At 28.4% G+C, this 22,598-nt stretch overlaps 1 pseudogene; it reads left to right on the top strand.

Annotated features, from left to right (window-relative positions):
* Positions 1–22,598, top strand: part of LOC140075963 (uncharacterized) — a 290,951-nt pseudogene that overhangs the window by 109,781 nt on the left and 158,572 nt on the right.

The following is a 22,598-nucleotide window of genomic DNA, read 5'->3' as shown; positions in this document are numbered from 1 at the left end:
TGGAGCACAGTTATTATGGGGCACAGTTATTATTAAAGAGCACAGTTATTATAATAGAGCACAGTTATTATTATGGAGCACAGTTATTATTATAGAGCACAGTTATTATTATGGAGCACTGTTATTATTATGCTAAACAGTTACTTTTATGGAGCACAGTTATTATTATAGAGCACAGTTATTATTATGGAGCACTGTTATTATTATTATTATAGTGCACAGTTATTATTATGGTGCACAGTTATTATTATGGAGCACAGTTATTATTATAGAGCACAGTTATTATTATGGTGCACAGTTATTATTATAGAGCACAGTTATTATTATAGCGCACGGTTATTATAGAGCACAATTATTATAATGGAGCACTGTTATTATTATGGTGCACAGTTATTATTATGGAGCACTGTTATTATTATGGTGCACAGTTATTATTATAGAGCACAGTTATTATCATAGCGCACAGTTATTATTATAGAGCACAATTATTATTATAGAGCACAATTATTATTGTAGAGCACAGCTATTATTATGGTGCACAGTTATTATTATAGAGCACAGTTATTATTATAACGCACAGTTATTATTATGGAGCACTGTTATTATTATGGTGCACAGTTATTATTATAGAGCACAGTTATTATCATAGCGCACAGTTATTATTATAGAGCACAATTATTATTATAGAGCACAGTTATTATTATGGAGCATAGTTATTATTATGGAGCACAGTTATTATTATAATGCACTGTTATTATTATGGAGCACAGTAATTATTATGGTGCACAGTTATTATTATGGTGCACAGTTATTATTATGGAGCACAATTATTATTATAGTGCACTGTTATTATTATGGAGCACAGTTATTATTATGGGGCACAGTTATTATTATTATTATGCTAAACAGTTATTATTATGGTGCACAGTTATTATTATGGTGCACAGTTGTTATTATTATAGAGCACAGTTATTATTATAGAGCACAGTTATTATTATGGTGCACAATTATTATTATGGAGCACAGTTATTATTATGGAGCACAGTTATTATTATAGAGCACAGTTATTATTATAGAGCACAATTATTATAATGGAGCACAGTTATTATTATGGAGCACAGTTATTATTATAATGCACAGTTATTATTATGGAGCACAGTAATTATTATGGTGCACAGTTATTATTATGGTGCACAGTTATTATTATTGAGCACAATTATTATTATAGTGCACAGTTATTATTATGGAGCACAGTTATTATTATAGAGCATAGTTGTTATTATTATGGTGCACAGTTATTATTATGGAGCACAATTATTGTTATAGTGCACAGTTATTATTATGGAGCACAGTTATTATTATGGAGCACAGTTATTATTATAATGCACTGTTATTATTATGGAGCACAGTAATTATTATGGTGCACAGTTATTATTATGGTGCACAGTTATTATTATAGAGCACAGTTATTATTATGGAGAACAGTTATTATTATGGAGCACAGTTATTATTATGGAGCATAGTTATTATTATGGGGCACAGTTATTATTATGGAGCACAATTATTATTATAGTGCACTGTTATTATAGTGCACAGTTATTATTATAGTGCACAGTTATTATTATTATGGAGCACAGTTATTATAATGGGGCACAGTTATTATTATTATGCTAAACAGTTATTATTATGCTGCACAGTTATTATTATAGTGCACAGTTGTTATTATTATGTTAAACAGTTATTATTATGGTGCACAGTTATTATTATAGAGCACAGTTATTATCATAGCGCACAGTTATTATTATAGAGCACAATTATTATTATAGAGCACAATTATTATTATGGAGCAGAGTTATTATTATGGAGCACAGTTATTATTATGCTGCACAGTTGTTATTATTATGTTTAACAGTTATTATTATGGTGCACAGTTATTATTATAGAGCACAGTTATTATCATAGCGCACAGTTATTATTATAGAGCACAATTATTATTATGGAGCACAGTTATTATTATGGAGCACAGTTATTATTATAGAGCACAGTTATTATTATAGTGCACAGTTATTATTATGGAGCACAGTTATTATTATAGAGCACAGTTATTATTATGGTGCACAGTTATTATTATGGAGCACAGTTATTATTATAGAGCACAGTTATTATTGTAGTGCACAGTTATTATTATGGAGCACAATTATTATTATGGAGCACAGTTATTATTATGGTGCACAGTTATAATTATGGAGCACAGTTATTATTATGGTGCACAGTTATTATTATAGAGCACAGTTATTATTATGGTGCACAGTTATTATTATGGAGCACAGTTATTATTATTATTATTATTATTATTATTATTATTATTATTATTATTGTGCACAATTATTATTATGGAGCACAGTTATTATTATGGTGCACAGTTATTATTATAATGCACAGTTATTATTATAGAGCACAGTTATTATTGTGGTGCACAGTTATTATTATGGAGCACAGTTCTTATTATAGTGCACAGTTATTATTTTGGAGCACAGTTATTATTATAGAGCACATTTATTATTATGGAGCACAGTTATTAATATGGTGCAAAGTTATTATTATGGAGCACAGTTATTATTATAGAGCACAGTTATTATTATGGTGCACCGTTATTATTATGGTGCACAGTTATTATTATAGAGCACAGTTATTATTATGGAGCACAGTTATTATTATGGTGCACAGTTATTATTATAGAGCACAGTTATTATTATGGAGCACAGTTATTATTATAGAGCACAGTTATTATTATGGTGCACAGTTATTATTATAATGCACAGTTATTATTATGGTGCACAGTTATTATTATAATGCACAGTTATTATTATGGAGCACAGTTATTATTATAGAGCACAGTTATTATTATGGTGCACAGTTATTATTATGGAGCACAGTTATTATTATGGAGCACAGTTATTATTATGGAGCACTGTTATTATTATGGAGCACAGTTATTATAATAGATCACTGTTATTATTATAGAGCACAGTTATTATTATGGATCACAATTATTATTATAGAGCACAGTTATTATTATGGAGCACTGTTATTATTATGGTGCACAGTTATTATAATAGAGCACTGTTATTATTATAGAGCACAGTTATTATTATGGATCACAATTATTATTATGGATCACAATTATTATTATGGAGCACAGTTATTATTATGGATCACAATTATTATTATGGAGCACAGTTATTATTATGGTGCACAGTTATTATTATGGTGCACAGTTATTATTATAGAGCACAGTTATTATTATGGAGCACAGTTATTATGGAGCACAGTTATTATTACGGTGCACAGTTATTATTATAGAGCACAGTAATTATTATGGTGCACAGTTATTATTATGGAGCACAGATATTATTATGGAGCACAGTTATTATTATGGAGCACAGTTATTATGGAGCACAGTTATTATTATGGTGCACAGTTATTATTATAGAGCACAGTTATTATTATGGAGCACAGTTATTATTATGGTGCACAGTTATTATTATGGTGCACAGTTATTATTATAATGCACAGTTATTATTATGGAGCACAGATATTATTATGGAGCACAGTTATTATTATGGAGCACAGTTATTATTATAGTGCACAGTTATTATAATGGAGCACAGTTATTATTATGGAGCACAGTTATTATTATGGTGCACAGTTATAATTATGGTGCACAGTTATTATTATGGGGCACAGTTATTATTATAGAGCACAGTTATTATTATACTGCACAGTTATTATTATGGAGCACAGATATTATTATAGAGCACAGTTATTATTATGGAGCACAGTTATTATTATGGTGCACAGTTATTATTATAGAGCACAATTATTATAATGTAGCACAGTTATTATTATAGAGCACAGTTATTATTATGGTGCACAGTTATTATTATAGTGCTCAGTTATTATTATGGTGCACAGTTATTATTATGGAGCACAGTTATTATTATGGAGCACTGTTATTATTATAGCGCACAGTTATTATTATAGAGCACAATTATTATAATGGAGCACAGTTATTATTATAGAGCAAAGTTATTATTATGGTGCACAGTTATTATTATAGTGCTCAGTTATTATTATGGTGCACAGTTATTATTATGGTGCACAGTTATTATTATGGTAAACAGTTATTATTATGGAGCACAGTTATTATAATAGAGCACAGTTATTATTATGGGGCACAGGTATTATTATGGAGCACCGTTATTATTATAGAGCACAGTTATTATTATAGAGCACAGTTATTATTATGGTAAACAGTTATTATTATGGTGCACAGTTATTATTATGGAGCACAGTTATTATAGAGCACAGTTATTATTATGGAGCACAGTTATTATAGAGCACAGTTATTATTATTATTATTATTATTAATATTATTATGGAGCACAGTTATTATTATGGAGCACAGTTATTATTATGGAGCACAGTTATTATTATAGAGCACAGTTATTATTATGGGGCACAGGTATTATTATGGAGCACCGTTATTATTATAGAGCACAATTATTATAATGGAGCACAGTTATTATTATGGAGCACAGTTATTATTATGGTGCACAGTTATTATTATGGAGCACAGTTATTATTATGGAGCACCGTTATTATTATAGAGCACAGTTATTATTATGGAGCACTGTTATTATTATAGCGCACAGTTATTATTATAGAGCACAATTATTATAATGGAGCACAGTTATTTTTATAGAGCTCAGTTATTATTATGGTAAACAGTTATTATTATGGTGCACAGTTATTATTATGGTAAACAGTTATTATTATGGAGCACAGTTATTATTATGGTGCACAGTTATTATTATTATTATTATTATTATTATTAATATTATTATGGAGCACAGTTATTATTATGGTGCACAGTAATTATTATGGAGCACAGTTATTATTATGGAGCACAGTTATTATTATAGAGCACAGTTATTATTATGGGGCACAGGTATTATTATGGAGCACCGTTATTATTATAGAGCACAGTTATTATTATAGAGCACAATTATTATAATGGAGCACAGTTATTATTATAGAGCACAGTGATTATTATGGAGCACTGTTATTATTATAGCGCTCAGCTATTATTATAGAGCACAATTATTATAATGGAGCACAGTTATTATTATGGAGCACAATTATTATTATAGTGCACAGTTATTATTATGGAGCACAGTTATTATTATAGAGCACAGCTATTATTATGGAGCACAGTTATTATTATGGAGCACTGTTATTATTATAGTGCACAGTTATTATTATAGTGCACAGTTATTATTATGGAGCACTGTTATTATTATAGTGCACAGTTATTATTATGGAGCACAATTATTATTATAGTGCACAGTTATTATTATGGAGCACAGTTATTATTATGGAGCACAGTTATTATTTTAGAGCACAATTATTATAATGGAGCACAGTCATAATTATAGAGCACAGTTATTATTATAGATCACAGTTATTATTGAGCACAGTTATTATTATAGAGCACAATTATTATTATGGAGCACAGTTATTATTATGGAGCACAGTTATTATTATGGAGCACAGTTATTATTATAGAGCACAGTTATTATTATAGAGTACAGTTATTATTATGGGGCACAGTTATTATTATAGTGCACAGTTATTATTTTGGAGCACAGTTATTATTATGGAGCACAATTATTATTATAGTGCACAGTTATTATTATGGAGCACAGTTATTATTATAGAGCACAGTTGTTATTATTATGGAGAACAGTTATTATGGTGCACAGTTATTATTATGGAGCACAGTTATTATTATGGAGCACAGTTATTATTATGGAGCACAATTATTATTATAGTGCACAGTTATTATAATGGAGCACAGTTATTATTATAGTGCACAGTTATTATTATGGTGCACAGTTATTATTTTAGAGCACAGTTATTATTATGGAGCACAGTTATTATTATGTAGCACAGTTATTATTATAGAGCACAGTTATTATTATGGAGCACAGTTATTATTATGGTGCACAGTTATTATTATAGTGCACAGTTATTATTATGGGGCACAGTTATTATTATAGAGCACAGTTATTATTATGGGGCACAGTTATTATTATAGTGCACAGTAATTATTATAGTGCACAGTTATTATTATAGAGCACAGTTATTATTATGGAGCACAGTTATTATTATGGTGCACAGTTATTATTATGGAGCACTGTTATTATTATGGAGCACAGTTATTATTATGGTGCACAGTTATTATTATAGTGCACAGTTATTATTATGGGGCACAGTTATTATTATGGGGCACAGTTATTATTATAGAGCACAGTTATTATTATGGGGCACAGTTATTATTATGGAGCACAGTTATTATTATGGTGCACAGTTATTATTATGGTGCACAGTTATTATTATGGTGCACAGTTATTATTATGGGGCACAGTTATTATTATTATTATTATTATTATGGTGCACAGTTATTATTATGGAGCACAGTTATTATTATAGAACACAGTTATTATTATGGAGCACAGTTATTATTATAGTGCACAGTTATTATTATAAAGCACAGTTATTATTATGGGGCACAGTTATTATTATAGTGCACAGTTATTATTATAGTGCACAGTTATTATTATGGTGCACAGTTATTATTATAGAGCACAGTTATTATTATGGTGCACAGTTATTATTATGGAGCACAGTTATTATTATGTAGCACAGTTATTATTATGGTGCACAGTTATTATTATAGTGCACAGTTATTATTATGGGGCACAGTTATTATTATAGAGCACAGTTATTATTATGGGGCACAGTTATTATTATAGTGCACAGTTATTATTATAGAGCACAGTTATTATTATGGGGCACAGTTATTATTATAGTGCACAGTTATTATTATAGTGCATAGTTATTATTATGGTGCACAGTTATTATTATAGAGCACAGTTATTATTATGGTGCACAGTTATTATTATAGAGCACAGTTATTATTATGGAGCACAGTTATTATTATAGAGCACAGTTATTATTATGGAGCACAGTTATTATAATAGAGCACAGTTATTATTATGGAATACAGTTATTATTATGGAGCACAGTTATTATTATGGTGCAAAGTTTTTATTATGGAGCACAGTTATTATTAGGGAGCACAGTTATTATTATAGAGCACAGTTATTATAATTGAGCACAGTTATTATTATGGGGCACAGTTATTATTATGGGGCACAGTTATTATTATGGAGCACAGTTATTATTATGGAGCACAATTATTATTATGGTGCACAGTTATTATTATGGTGCACAGTTATTATTATGGTGCACAGTTAATATTATAGTGCACAATAATTATTATTATTATTATTATTATTATTATAGTGCACAGTTATTATTATTATTATTATTATTATTATTATTATTATTATGGAGCACAGTTATTATTATAGAGCATAGTTATTATTATGGAGCACAGTTATTATTATGGTGCACAGTTTTTATTATGGTGCACAGTTATTATTATGGAGCACAGTTATTATTATGGGGCACAGTTATTATTATGGTGCACAGTAATTATTATTATTATAGTGCACAGTTATTATTATTATTATTATTATTATTATTGAGCACTGTTATTATTATGGAGCACAGTTATTATTATTATTATTATTATCATTATTATGGTGCACAGTTATTATTATGGAGCACAGTTATTATTATTGAGCACAATTATTATTATGGTGCACAGTTATTATTATGGTGCACAGTTATTATTATGGTGCACAGAAAATATTATTATTATTATTATTATTATTAATATTATGGTGCACAGTTATTATTATGGTGCACAGTTATTATTATAGAGCACAGTTATTATTATAGAGCGCAGTTATTATTATGGAGCACAGTTATTATTACGGGGCACAGTTAATATTATAGTGCACAGTTATTATTATGGAGCACAGTTATTATTATAGAGCACAGCTATTATTATGGAGCACAGTTATTATTATGGAGCACTGTTATTATTATAGTGCACAGTTATTATTATAGTGCACAGTTATTATTATGGAGCACTGTTATTATTATAGTGCACAGTTATTATTATGGAGCACAATTATTATTATAGTGCACAGTTATTATTATGGAGCACAGTTATTATTATGGAGCAGTTATTATTTTAGAGCACAATTATTATAATGGAGCACAGTCATAATTAAAGAGCACAGTTATTATTATAGATCACAGTTATTATTGAGCACAGTTATTATTATAGAGCACAATTATTATTATGGAGCACAGTTATTATTATGGAGCACAGTTATTATTATGGAGCACAGTTATTATTATAGAGCACAGTTATTATTATAGAGTACAGTTATTATTATGGGGCACAGTTATTATTATAGTGCACAGTTATTATTTTGGAGCACAGTTATTATTATGGAGCACAATTATTATTATAGTGCACAGTTATTATTATGGAGCACAGTTATTATTATAGAGCACAGTTATTATTATGGAGAACAGTTATTATGGTGCACAGTTATTATTATGGAGCACAGTTATTATTATGGAGCACAGTTATTATTATGGAGCACAATTATTATTATAGTGCACAGTTATTATAATGGAGCACAGTTATTATTATAGTGCACAGTTATTATTATGGTGCACAGTTATTATTTTAGAGCACAGTTATTATTATGGAGCACAGTTATTATTATGTAGCACAGTTATTATTATAGAGCACAGTTATTATAATAGAGCACAGTTATTATTATGTAGCACAGTTATTATTATAGAGCACAGTTATTATAATAGAGCACAGTTATTATGTAGCACAGTTATTATTATAGAGCACAGTTATTATAATAGAGCACAATTATTATTATGGAGCACAGTTATTATTATGGAGCACAGTTATTATTATGGTGCACAGTGATTATTATAGAGCACAGTTATTATTATAGAGCACAATTATTATTATGGAGCACAATTATTATTATGGTGCACAGTTATTATTATGCAGCACTGTTATTATTATAGAGCACAGTTATTATTATAGAGCACAGTTATTATTATAGAGCACAGTTATTATTATGGTGCACAGTTGTTATTATTATAGAGCACAGTTATTATTATGGTGCACAGTTACTATTATAGAGCACAGTTGTTATAAGTATGGTGCACAGTTATTATTATAGAGCAGTTATTATTATGGAGCACAGTTATTATTATTGTGCACAGTTATTATTATGGTGCACAGTTATTATTATAGAGCACAGTTATTAATATTATTATTATTGTGCACAGTTATTATTATGGTGCACAGTTATTATTATAGAGCACAGTTGTTATTATTATGGTGCACAGTTATTATTATAGAGCACAGTTATTATTATGGAGCACAGTTATTATTATAGTGAACAGTTATTATTATGCTGCACAGTTGTTATTATTATTATTATTATTATTATTATTATTATTATAGTGCACAGTTGTTATTATTATTATTATTATTATTATTATTATTATTATTATTATTATGGAGCACAGTTATTATTATGGAGCACAGTTATTATTATAGAGCACAGTTATTATTATGGTGCACAGTTATTATTATAGAGCACAGTTACTATAATAGAGCACAGTTATTATTATGGAGCACAGTTATTATTATGTAGCACTGTTATTATTATGGAGCACAGTTATTATTATAGAGCACAGTTATTATTATGGTGCACAGTTATTATTATGTAGCACTGTTATTATTATGGTGCACAGTTATTATTATAGAGCACAGTTATTATTATGGTGCACAGTTATTATTATGGAGCACAGTTATTATTATAGAGCACAGTTATTATTATGGAGCACAGTTATTATTATGGAGCACAGTTATTATTATGGCGCACAGTTATTATTATAATGCACAGTTATTATTATAGAGCACAGTTATTATTATGGAGCACAGTTATTATTATGGTGCACAGTTATTATTATGGAGCACAGTTATTATTATGTAGCACAGTTATTATTATAGAGCACAGTTATTATAATAGAGCACAGTTATTATTATGGAGCACAGTTATTATTATAGAGCACAGTTATTATGTAGCACAGTTATTATTATAGAGCACAGTTATTATAATAGAGCACAATTATTATTATGGAGCACAGTTATTATTATGGAGCACAGTTATTATTATGGTGCACAGTGATTATTATAGAGCACAGTTATTATTATGGTGCATAGTTATTATTATAGAGCACAGTTATTATTATGGTGCACAGTTATTATTATGGAGCACAGTTATTATTATAGAGAACAGTTATTAATATGGTGCACAGTTATTATTATGGAGTACAATTATTATTATAGTGCACAGTTATTATTATGGAGCACAGTTATTATTATGGAGCACAGTTATTATTATAATGCACTTTTATTATTATGGAGCACAGTTATTATTATGGAGCACAGTTATTATTATGGGGCACAGTTATTATTATAGAGCACAATTATTATTATAGAGAACAGTTATTATTATGGAGCACAGTTATTATTATAGAGCACAGTTATTATTATGGAGCACAGTTATTATTATAGTGCACAGTTATTATTATGGTGCACAGTTATTATTATAGAGCACAGTTATTATTATAGAGCACAGTTATTATTATAGAGCACTGTTATTATTATGGAGCACAGTTATTATTATGGTGCACAGTTATTATTATTATGCACTGTTATTATTATAGAGCATAGTTATTATTATATAGCACAGTTATTATTATGTAGCACTGTTATTATTATGCTAAACAGTTATTATTAAGGAGCACAGTTATTATTATGGCGCACAGTTATTATTATAATGCAAAGTTATTATTATTATCATTATTATTATTATAGAGCACAGTTATTATTATAGAGCACAGTTATTATTATGGGGCACAGTTATTATAATGGGGCACAGTTATTATTATAGAGCACAGTTATTATTATAGAGCACAGTTATTATCATGGAGCGCAGTTATTATTATGGAGCACAGTTATTATTATAGAGCAAAGTTATTATTATAGAGCACAATTATTATAATGGAGCACTGTTATTATTATAGAGCACAGTTATTATTATTATTATTATTATTATTATTATAATTATGGTGCACAATTATTATTATGGAGCACAGTTATTATTATGGTGCACAGTTATTATTATAGAGCACAGTTATTATTATGGTGCACAGTTATTATTATAGAGCACAGTTATTATTATGGGGCACAGTTATTATTATAGAGCACAGTTATTATTATGGAGCACAATTATTATTATGGAGCACCGTTATTATTATAGTGCACAGTTATTATTATGGAGCACAATTATTATTATGGAGCACCGTTATTATTATAGTGCACAGTTATTATTATAGAGCACAGTTATTATTATGGGGCACAGTTATTATTATGGAGCACAGTTATTATTATAGAGCACAGTTATTATTATGGAGCACAGTTATTATTATGGAGCACCGTTATTATTATAGTGCACAGTTATTATTATAGAGCACAGTTATTATTATGGGGCACAGTTATTATTATGGAGCACAGTTATTATTATGGTGCACAGTTATTATTATAGTGCACATTTATTATTATGGTGCACAGTTATTATTATGGTGCACCGTTATTATTATAGAGCACAGTTATTATTATAGTGCACAGTTATTATTATGGAGCACAGTTATTATTATAGAGCACAGTTATTATTATGGAGCACTGTTATTATTATGCTAAACAGTTATTATTATGGAGCACAGTTATTATTATAGAGCACAGTTATTATTATGGAGCACTGTTATTATTATGGTGCACAGTTATTATTATAGAGCACAGTTATTATTATAGTGCACAGTTATTATTATAGAGCACAGTTATTATTATAATGCACTGTTATTATTATGGAGCACAGTTATTATTATGGTGCACAGTTATTTTTATGGAGCACAGTTATTATTATGGAGCACAGTTATTATTATGGTGCACAGTTATTATATGGGGCACAGTTATTATAGAGCACAGTTATTATTATAGAGCACAGTTATTATTATGGGGCACTGTTATTATTATGGAGCACAGTTATTATTATGGAGCACCGTTATTATTATATTGCACAGTTATTATTATAGAGCACAGTTATTATTATGGAGCACAGTTATTATTATGGTACACAGTTATTATTATGGAGCATAGTTATTATTATAGAGCACAGTTATTATAATAGATCACAGTTATTATTATGGAGCACAGTTATTATTATGGGGCACAGTTATTATTATGGAGCACAGTTATTATTATGGAGCACAGTTATTATTATGGTGCACAGTTATTATTATGGTGCACAGTTATTATTATGGGGCACAGTTATTATTATAGAGCACAGTTGTTATTATTATGGAGCACAGTTATTATTATTATTATTATTATTATGGTGCACAGTTATTATTATGGAGCACAGTTATTATTATAGAACACAGTTATTATTATGGAGCACAGTTATTATTATGGTAAACAGTTATTATTATGGAGCACAGTTATTATTATGGTAAACAGTTATTATTATTGAGCACAGTTATTATTATGGGGCACAGTTATTATTATAGAGCACAGTTATTATTATAGAGCACAGTTATTATAATAGAGCACAGTTATTATTATGGAGCACAGTTATTATTTTGTAGCACTGTTATTATTATGGAGCACAGTTATAATTATGGTGCACAGTTATTATTATAATGCACAGTTATTATTATAGAGCACATTTATTATTATGGAGCACAGTTATTATTATGGTGCACAGTTATTATTATGGAGCACAGTTATTATTATGGTGCACAGTTATTATTATAATGCACAGTTATTATTATAGAGCACAGTTATTATTATGGAGCACAGTTATTATTATGGTGCACAGTTATTTTTATGGAGCACAGTTATTATTATGGTGCACAGTTATTATTATAATGCACAGTTATTATTATAGAGCACAGTTATTATTATGGGGCACAGTTATTATTATAGAGCACAGTTATTATAATAGAGCACAGTTATTATTATAGAGCACAGTTATTATTATGGAGCACTGTTATTATTATGGAGCACAGTTATTATTATAGAGCACAGTTATTATTATGGAGCACTGTTATTATTATGGAGCACAGTTATTATTATGGGGCACAGTTATTATTATAATGCACTGTTATTATTATAGAGCACAGTTGTTATTATTATGGAGCACAGTTATTATTATAGAGCACAGTTATTATTATAATGCACTGTTATTATTATAGAGCACAGTTGTTATTATTATGGAGCACAGTTATTATTATAGAGCACAGTTGTTATTATTATGGAGCACAGTTATTATTATAGAGCACAGTTATTATTATGGAGCACAGTTATTATAATGGTGCACAGTGATTATTATAGAGCACAGTTGTTATTATTATAGAGCACAATTATTATTATGGAGCACAATTATTATTATGGTGCACAGTTATTATTATGCAGCACTGTTATTATTATAGAGCACAGTTATTATTATGGAGCACAGTTATTATTATGGTGCACAGTGATTATTATAGAGCACAGTTATTATTATAGAGCACAGTTATTATTATGGAGCACAGTTATTATTATGGTGCACAGTTATTATTATGGAGCACAGTTATTATTATGGTGCACAGTTATTATTATAGCGCACAGTTATTATTATGGTGCACAGTTATTATTATAATGCACAGTTATTATAATAATGCACAGTTATTATTATAGAGCACAGTTATTATTATAGAGCACAGTTATTATTATGGGGCACAGTTATTATTATAGAGCACAGTTATTATAATAGAGCACAGTTATTATTATAGAGCACAGTTATTATTATTGAGCACTGTTATTATTATGGAGCAGAGTTATTATTATAGAGCACAGTTATTATTATGGAGCACTGTTATTATTATGGAGCACAGTTATTATTATGGAGCACAGTTATTATTATGGGGCACAGTTATTATTATAATGCACTGTTATTATTATGCAGCACTGTTATTATTATAGAGCACAGTTATTATTATGGAGCACAGTTATTATTATGGTGCACAGTGATTATTATAGAGCACAGTTATTATTATAGAGCACAGTTATTATTATGGTGCACAGTTGTTATTATTATAGAGCACAGTTATTATTATGGTGCACAGTTACTATTATAGAGCACAGTTGTTATAATTATGGTGCACAGTTATTATTATAGAGCACAGTTATTATTATGGAGCACAGTTATTATTATTGTGCACAGTTATTATTATGGTGCACAGTTATTATTATAGAGCACAGTTATTATTATTATTATTATTATTATACTGCACAGTTATTATTATTATTATAATTATGGTGCACAATAATTATTATGGTGCACAGTTATTATTATGGTGCACAGTGATTATTATAGAGCACAGCTATTATTATAGAGCACAGTTATTATTATGGTGCATAGTTATTATTATAGAGCACAGTTATTATTATGGTGCACAGTTATTATTATAGAGCTCAGTTATTATTATGGTGCACAGTTATTATTATAGAGCACAGTTGTTATTATTATGGTGCACAGTTATTATTATAGAGCACAGTTATTATTATGGAGCACAGTTATTATTATAGTGCACAGTTATTATTATGGTGCACAGTTATTATTATTATTATTATTATTATTATTATAGTGCCCAGTTGTTATTATTATTATTATTATTATTATTATTATTATTATTATGGAGCACAGTTATTATTATGGAGCACAGTTATTATTATGGAGCACAGTTATTATTATAGAGCACAGTTATTATTATGGTGCACAGTTATTATTATAGAGCACAGTTACTATTATAGAGCACAGTTATTATTATGGAGCACAGTTATTATTATGTAGCACTGTTATTATTATGGAGCACAGTTATTATTATAGAGCGTAGTTATTATTATGGTGCACAGTTATTATTATAGAGCACAGTTATTATTATGGTGCACGGTTATTATTATAGAGCACAGTTATTATTATGGAGCACAGTTATTATTATGGAGCACAGTTATTATTATAATGCACAGTTATTATTATAGAGCACAGTTATTATTATGGAGCACAGTTATTATTATGGTGCACAGTTATTATTATGGAGCACAGTTATTATTATGGTGCACAGTTATTATTATGTAGCACAGTTATTATTATAGAGCACAGTTATTATAATAGAGCACAGTTATTATTATGGAGCACAGTTATTATTATAGAGCACAGTTATTATGTAGCACAGTTATTATTATAGAGCACAGTTATTATAATAGAGCACAATTATTATTATGGAGCACAGTTATTATTATGGAGCACAGTTATTATTATGGTGCACAGTGATTATTATAGAGCACAGTTATTATTATGGTGCATAGTTATTATTATAGAGCACAGTTATTATTATGGTGCACAGTTATTATTATGGTGCACAGTTATTATTATGGAGCACAGTTATTATTATAGAGAACAGTTATTAATATGGTGCACAGTTATTATTATGGAGTACAATTATTATTATAGTGCACAGTTATTATTATGGAGCACAGATATTATTATGGAGCACAGTTATTATTATAGTGCACTTTTATTATTATGGAGCACAGTTATTATTATGGAGCACAGTTATTATTATGGGGCACAGTTATTATTATAGTGCACAGTTATTATTATGGAGCACAGTTATTATTATGGTGCACAGTTATTATTATGGAGCACAGTTATTATTAAAGAGCACAGTTATTATTATAGAGCACAATTATTATTATAGAGAACAGTTATTATTATGGAGCACAGTTTTTATTATAGAGCACAGTTATTATTATGGAGCACAGTTATTATTATGGAGCACAGTTATTATTATAGTGCACAGTTATTATTATGGTGCACAGTTATTATTATTATTATTATTATAGTGCTTAGTTGTTATTATTATTATTATTATTATTATTATTATTATGGAGCACAGTTATTATTATGGAGCACAGTTATTATTATGGAGCACAGTTATTATTATAGAGCACAGTTATTATTATGGTGCACAGTTATTATTATAGAGCACAGTTACTACAATAGAGCACAGTTATTATTATGGTAAACAGTTATTATTATGGAGCACAGTTATTATTATGTAGCACTGTTATTATTATGGAGCACAGTTATTATTATAGAGCGTAGTTATTATTATGGTGCACAGTTATTATTATAGAGCACAGTTATTATTATGGTGCACAGTTATTATTATAGAGCACAGTTATTATTATAGAGCACAGTTATTATTATGGAGCACAGTTATTATTATGGAGCACAGTTATTATTATGGTGCACAGTTATTATTATAATGCACAGTTATTATTATAGAGCACAGTTATTATTATGGAGCACAGTTATTATTATGGTGCACAGTTATTTTTATGGAGCACAGTTATTATTATGGGGCACAGTTATTATTATGTAGCACAGTTATTATTATAGAGCACAGTTATTATAATAGAGCACAGTTATTATTATGTAGCACAGTTATTATTATAGAGCACAGTTATTATAATAGAGCACAGTTATTATGTAGCACAGTTATTAATATAGAGCACAGTTATTATAATAGAGCACAATTATTATTATGGAGCACAGTTATTATTATGGAGCACAGTTATTATTATGGTGCACAGTGATTATTATAGAGCACAGTTATTATTATGGTGCATAGTTATTATTATAGAGCACAGTTATTATTATGGTGAACAGTTATTATTATGGTGCACAGTTATTATTATGGAGCACAGTTATTATTATAGAGAACAGATATTAATATGGTGCACAGTTATTATTATGGAGTACAATTATTATTATAGTGCACAGTTATTATTATGGAGCACAGTTATTATTATAGAGCACAGTTATTATTATAGAGCACAATTATTATTATAGAGAACAGTTATTATTATGGAGCACAGTTTTTATTATAGAGCACAGTTATTATTATGGAGCACAGTTATTATTATGGTGCACAGTTATTATTATAGAGCACAGTTATTATTATAGAGCACAGTTATTATTATAGAGCACTGTTATTATTATGGAGCACAGTTATTATTATGGTGCACAGTTATTATTATAATGCACTGTTATTATTATAGAGCACAGTTATTATTATAGAGCACAGTCATTATTATGTAGCACTGTTATTATTATGCTAAACAGTTATTATTATGGTGCACAGTTATTATTATGGTGCACAGTTATTATTATAATGCACAGTTATTATTATGGAGCACTGTTATTATTATGGAGCACTGTTATTATTATGGAGCACAGTTATTATTATAGAGAACATTTATTATTATGGAGCACAGTTATTATTAAAGAGCACAGTTATTATTATGGTGCACAGTTGTTATTATTATTATGCAAAGTTATTATTATTATTAACATTTATTATTATGGAGCACAGTTATTATTAAAGATCACAGTTATTATTATAGAGCACAATTATTATTATAGAGCACAGTTATTATGATAAAGCACAGTTATTATTATGGAGCACTGTTATTATTATGGAGCACAGTTATTATTATAGAGAACATTTATTATTATGGAGCACAGTTATTATTAAAGAGCACTGTTATTATTATGGAGCACAGTTATTATTATAGAGCACAGTTATTATGATGGAGCGCAGTTATTATTATGGAGCACAGTTATTATTATAGAGCACAGTTATTATTATAGAGCACAATTATTATATTGGAGCACTGTTACTATTATAGAGCACAGTTATTATTATTATTATTATTATTATGGTGCACAATTATTATTATGGAGCACAGTTGTTATTATTATGGAGCACAGTTATTATTATGGAGCACCGTTGTTATTATAGTGCACAGTTATTATTATAGAGCACAGTTATTATTATTATTATTATTATTATTATTATTATGGTGCACAATTATTATTATGGAGCACAGTTGTTATTATGGAGCACAGTTATTATTATGGAGCACTGTTATTATTATGGAGCACAGTTATTATTATAGAGCACAGCTATTATTATGGAGCACAGTTATTATTATGGAGCACAGTTATTATTATGGAGCACCGTTATTATTATAGAGCACAGTTATTATTATGGAGCACAATTATTATTATGGAGCACCGTTATTGTTATAGTGCACAGTTATTATTATAGAGCACAGTTATTATTATGTAGCATTGTTATCGTTATGCTGCACAGTTATTATTATAGAGCACAGTTATTATTATGGAGCACAGTTTTTATTATAGAGCACAGTTATTATTATAGAGCACAGTTATTATTATGGGGCACAGTTATTATTATGGAGCACAGTTATTATTATAGAGCACAGTTATTATTATGGAGCACAGTTATTATTATGGAGCACCGTTATTATTATAGTGCACAGTTATTATTATAGAGCACAGTTATTATTATGGGGCACAGTTATTATTATGGAGCACAGTTATTATTATGGTGCACAGTTATTATTATAGTGCACCGTTATTATTATAGAGCACAGTTATTATTATAGTGCACAGTTATTATTATGGAGCACAGTTATTATTATAGAGCACAGTTGTTATTATTATGGAGCACTGTATTATTATGCTAAACAGTTATTATTATGGAGCACAGTTATTATTATAGAGCACAGTTATTATTATGGAGCACTGTTATTATTATGGTGCACAGTTATTATTATAGAGCACAGTTATTATTATAGTGCACAGTTATTATTATAGAGCACAGTTATTATTATAATGCACTGTTATTATTATGGAGCACAGTTATTATTATGGTGCACAGTTATTATTATAGAGAACAGTTATTATTATGGGGCACAGTTATTATTATAGAGCACAGTTATTATTATGGAGCACAGTTATTATTATAGAGAACAGTTATTATTATGGGGCACAGTTATTATAGAGCACAGTCATTATTATAGAGCACAGTTATTATTATGTAGCACTGTTATTATTATGCTAAACAGTTATTATTATGGGGCACAGTTAATATTATGGAGCACAGTTATTATTATAGAGCACAGTTATTATTATGGAGCACAGTTATTATTATAGAGAACATTTATTATTATGGAGCACAGTTATTATTATAGAGCACAGTTATTATTATGGTGCACAGTTATTATTATAATGCAAAGTTATTATTATTATTATTATAGTGCACAGTTATTATTATTGTTATTATAGAGCACAGTTATTATTATGGAGCACAGTTATTATTAATATTATTATTATTATTATTATTATTATGGTGCACAGTTATTATTATGGGGCACAGTTATTATTATGGAGCACAGTTATTATTATGGAGCACAGTTATTATTATGGTGCACAGTTATTATTATGGAGCACAGTTATTATTATGGAGCACAGTTATTATTATGGTGCACAGTTATTATTATGGGGCACAGTTATTATAGAGCACAGTTATTATTATAGAGCACAGTTATTATTATGGTGCACAGTTATTTTTATGGAGCACAGTTATTATTATGGGGCACTGTTATTATTATGGTGCACAGTTATTATTATGGTGCACAGTTATTATTATAGAGCACAATTATTATAATGGAGCACTGTTATTATTATAGAGCACAGTTATTATTATGGAGCACAGTTATTATTATAGAGCACAGTTATTATTATGGTGCACAATTATTATTATGGAGCACAGTTATTATTATGGTGCACAGTTATTATTATAGAGCACAGTTATTATTATGGTGCACAGTTATTATTATAGAGCACAGTTATTATTATGGAGCACAGTTATTATTATGGAGCACCGTTATTATTATATTGCACAGTTATTATTATGGAGCACAGTTATTATTATAGTGCACAGTTATTATTATGGAGCACAGTTATTATTATAGTGCACAGTTATTATTATGGAGCACAGTTATTATTATGGAGCACAGTTATTATTATGTGGCACAGTTATTATTATGGAGCACAGTTATTATTATGGGGCACAGTTATTATTATGGAGCACAGTTATTATTATGGTGCACAGTTATTATTATAGTGCACAGTTATTATTATGGGGCACAGTTATTATGATGGTGCACAGTTATTATTATAGTGCACAGTTATTATTATGGGGCACAGTTATTATTATGGAGCACAGTTATTATTATGGTGCACAGTTATTATTATGGGGCACAGTTATTATAGAGCACAGTTATTATTATAGAGCACAGTTATTATTATGGGGCACTGTTATTATTATGGTGCACAGTTATTATTATGGTGCACAGTTATTATTATAGAGCACAATTATTATAATGGAGCACTGTTATTATTATAGAGCACAGTTATTATTATGGAGCACAGTTATTATTATAGAGCACAGTTATTATTATGGTGCACAATTATTATTATGGAGCACAGTTATTATTATGGTGCACAGTTATTATTATAGAGCACAGTTATTATTATGGTGCACAGTTATTATTATGGGGCACAGTTATTATTATGGAGCACAGTTATTATTATGGAGCACAGTTATTATTATGGAGCACTGTTATTATTATATTGCACAGTTATTATTATAGAGCACAGTTATTATTATGGAGCACAGTTATTATTATGGAGCACAGTTATTATTATGGGGCACAGTTATTATTATGGAGCACAGTTATTATTATGGAGCACAGTTATTATTATGGGGCACAGTTATTATTATGGAGCACAGTTATTATTATGGTGCACAGTTATTATTATAGAGCACAGTTATTATTATGGGGCACAGGTATTATTATGGAGCACAGTTATTATTATGGGGCACAGTTATTATTATGGAGCACAGTTATTATGATGGTGCACAGTTAATATTATAGTGCACAGTTGTTATTATTATTATTATTATTATTATTATTATTATTATTATGGAGCACAGTTATTATTATGGTACAAAGTTGTTATTATTATGGAGCATAGTTATTATTATAGAGCACAGTTATTATAATAGATCACAGTTATTATTATGGAGCACAGTTATTATTATGGGGCACAGTTATTATTATGGAGCACAGTTATTATTATGGTGCACAGTTATTATTATGGAGCACAGTTATTATTATGGTGCACAGTTAATATTAATATTATTATTATTATTATTATTATTATTATTATTATGGTGCACAATTATTATTATGGAGCACAGTTATTATTATGGAGCACTGTTATTATTATGGTGCACAGTTATTATTATGGAGCACAGTTATTATTATAGAGAACAGTTATTATTATGGAGCACAGTTATTATTATAGAGCACAGTTATTATTATGGTGCACAGTTATTATTATGGAGCACAGTTATTATTATGGTGCACAGTTATTATAACAGAGTATAGTTATTATTATGGAGCACAGTTATTATTATAGAGCACAGTTATTACTATGGTGCACCGTTATTATTGTGGTGCACAGTTATTATTATGGAGCACAGTTATTATTATGGAGCACTGTTATTATAATGGAGCACAGTTATTATTATGGAGCACTGTTATTATAATGGAGCACAGTTATTATTATGGAGCACTGTTATTATTATAGTGCACAGTTATTATTATAGAACACAGTTATTATTATAGAGCACAGTTATTATTATGGAGCACAGTTATTATTATGGTGCACAATTATTATTATGGGGCACAGTTATTATAGAGCACAGTTATTATTATGGTGCACAGTTATTATTATGGAGCACAGTTATTATTATAGAGCACAGTTATTATTATTGTGCACAATTATTATTATGGAGCACAATTAATATTATAGTGCACAGTTATTATTATGGAGCACAGTTATTATTATGGAGCACAGTTATTATTATAATGCACTGTTAATATTATGGCGCACAGTTATTATTATAAAGCACAATTATTATTATGGTGCACAGTTATTATTATGGTGCACTGTTATTATTATAGTGCACAGTTATTATTATGGAGCACAGTTATTATTATAGAGCACAGTTATTATTATGGAGCACAGTTATTATTATAATGCACTGTTATTATTATGGCGCACAGTTATTATTATAGAGCACAGTTATTATTATTGTGCACAGTTATTATTATGGAGCACAATTAATATTATAGTGCACAGTTATTATTATGGAGCACAGTTATTATTATGGAGCACAGATATTATTATAATGCACTGTTATTATTATGGCGCACAGGTATTATTATAGAGTACAATTATTATTATGGTGCACAGTTGTTATTATTATGGTGCACTGTTATTATTATAGTGCACAGTTATTATTATGGAGCACAGTTATTATTATAGAGCACAGTTATTATTATGGAGCACAGTTATTATTATGGAGCACAATTATTATTATTGTGCACAGTTATTATT

Source organism: Engystomops pustulosus, chromosome 8 (genome assembly GCF_040894005.1).
Source record: "Engystomops pustulosus chromosome 8, aEngPut4.maternal, whole genome shotgun sequence".
Classification (NCBI taxonomy): Eukaryota; Metazoa; Chordata; class Amphibia; order Anura; family Leptodactylidae; genus Engystomops; species Engystomops pustulosus.
This window is presented reverse-complemented; position numbering and strand designations above follow the sequence as displayed.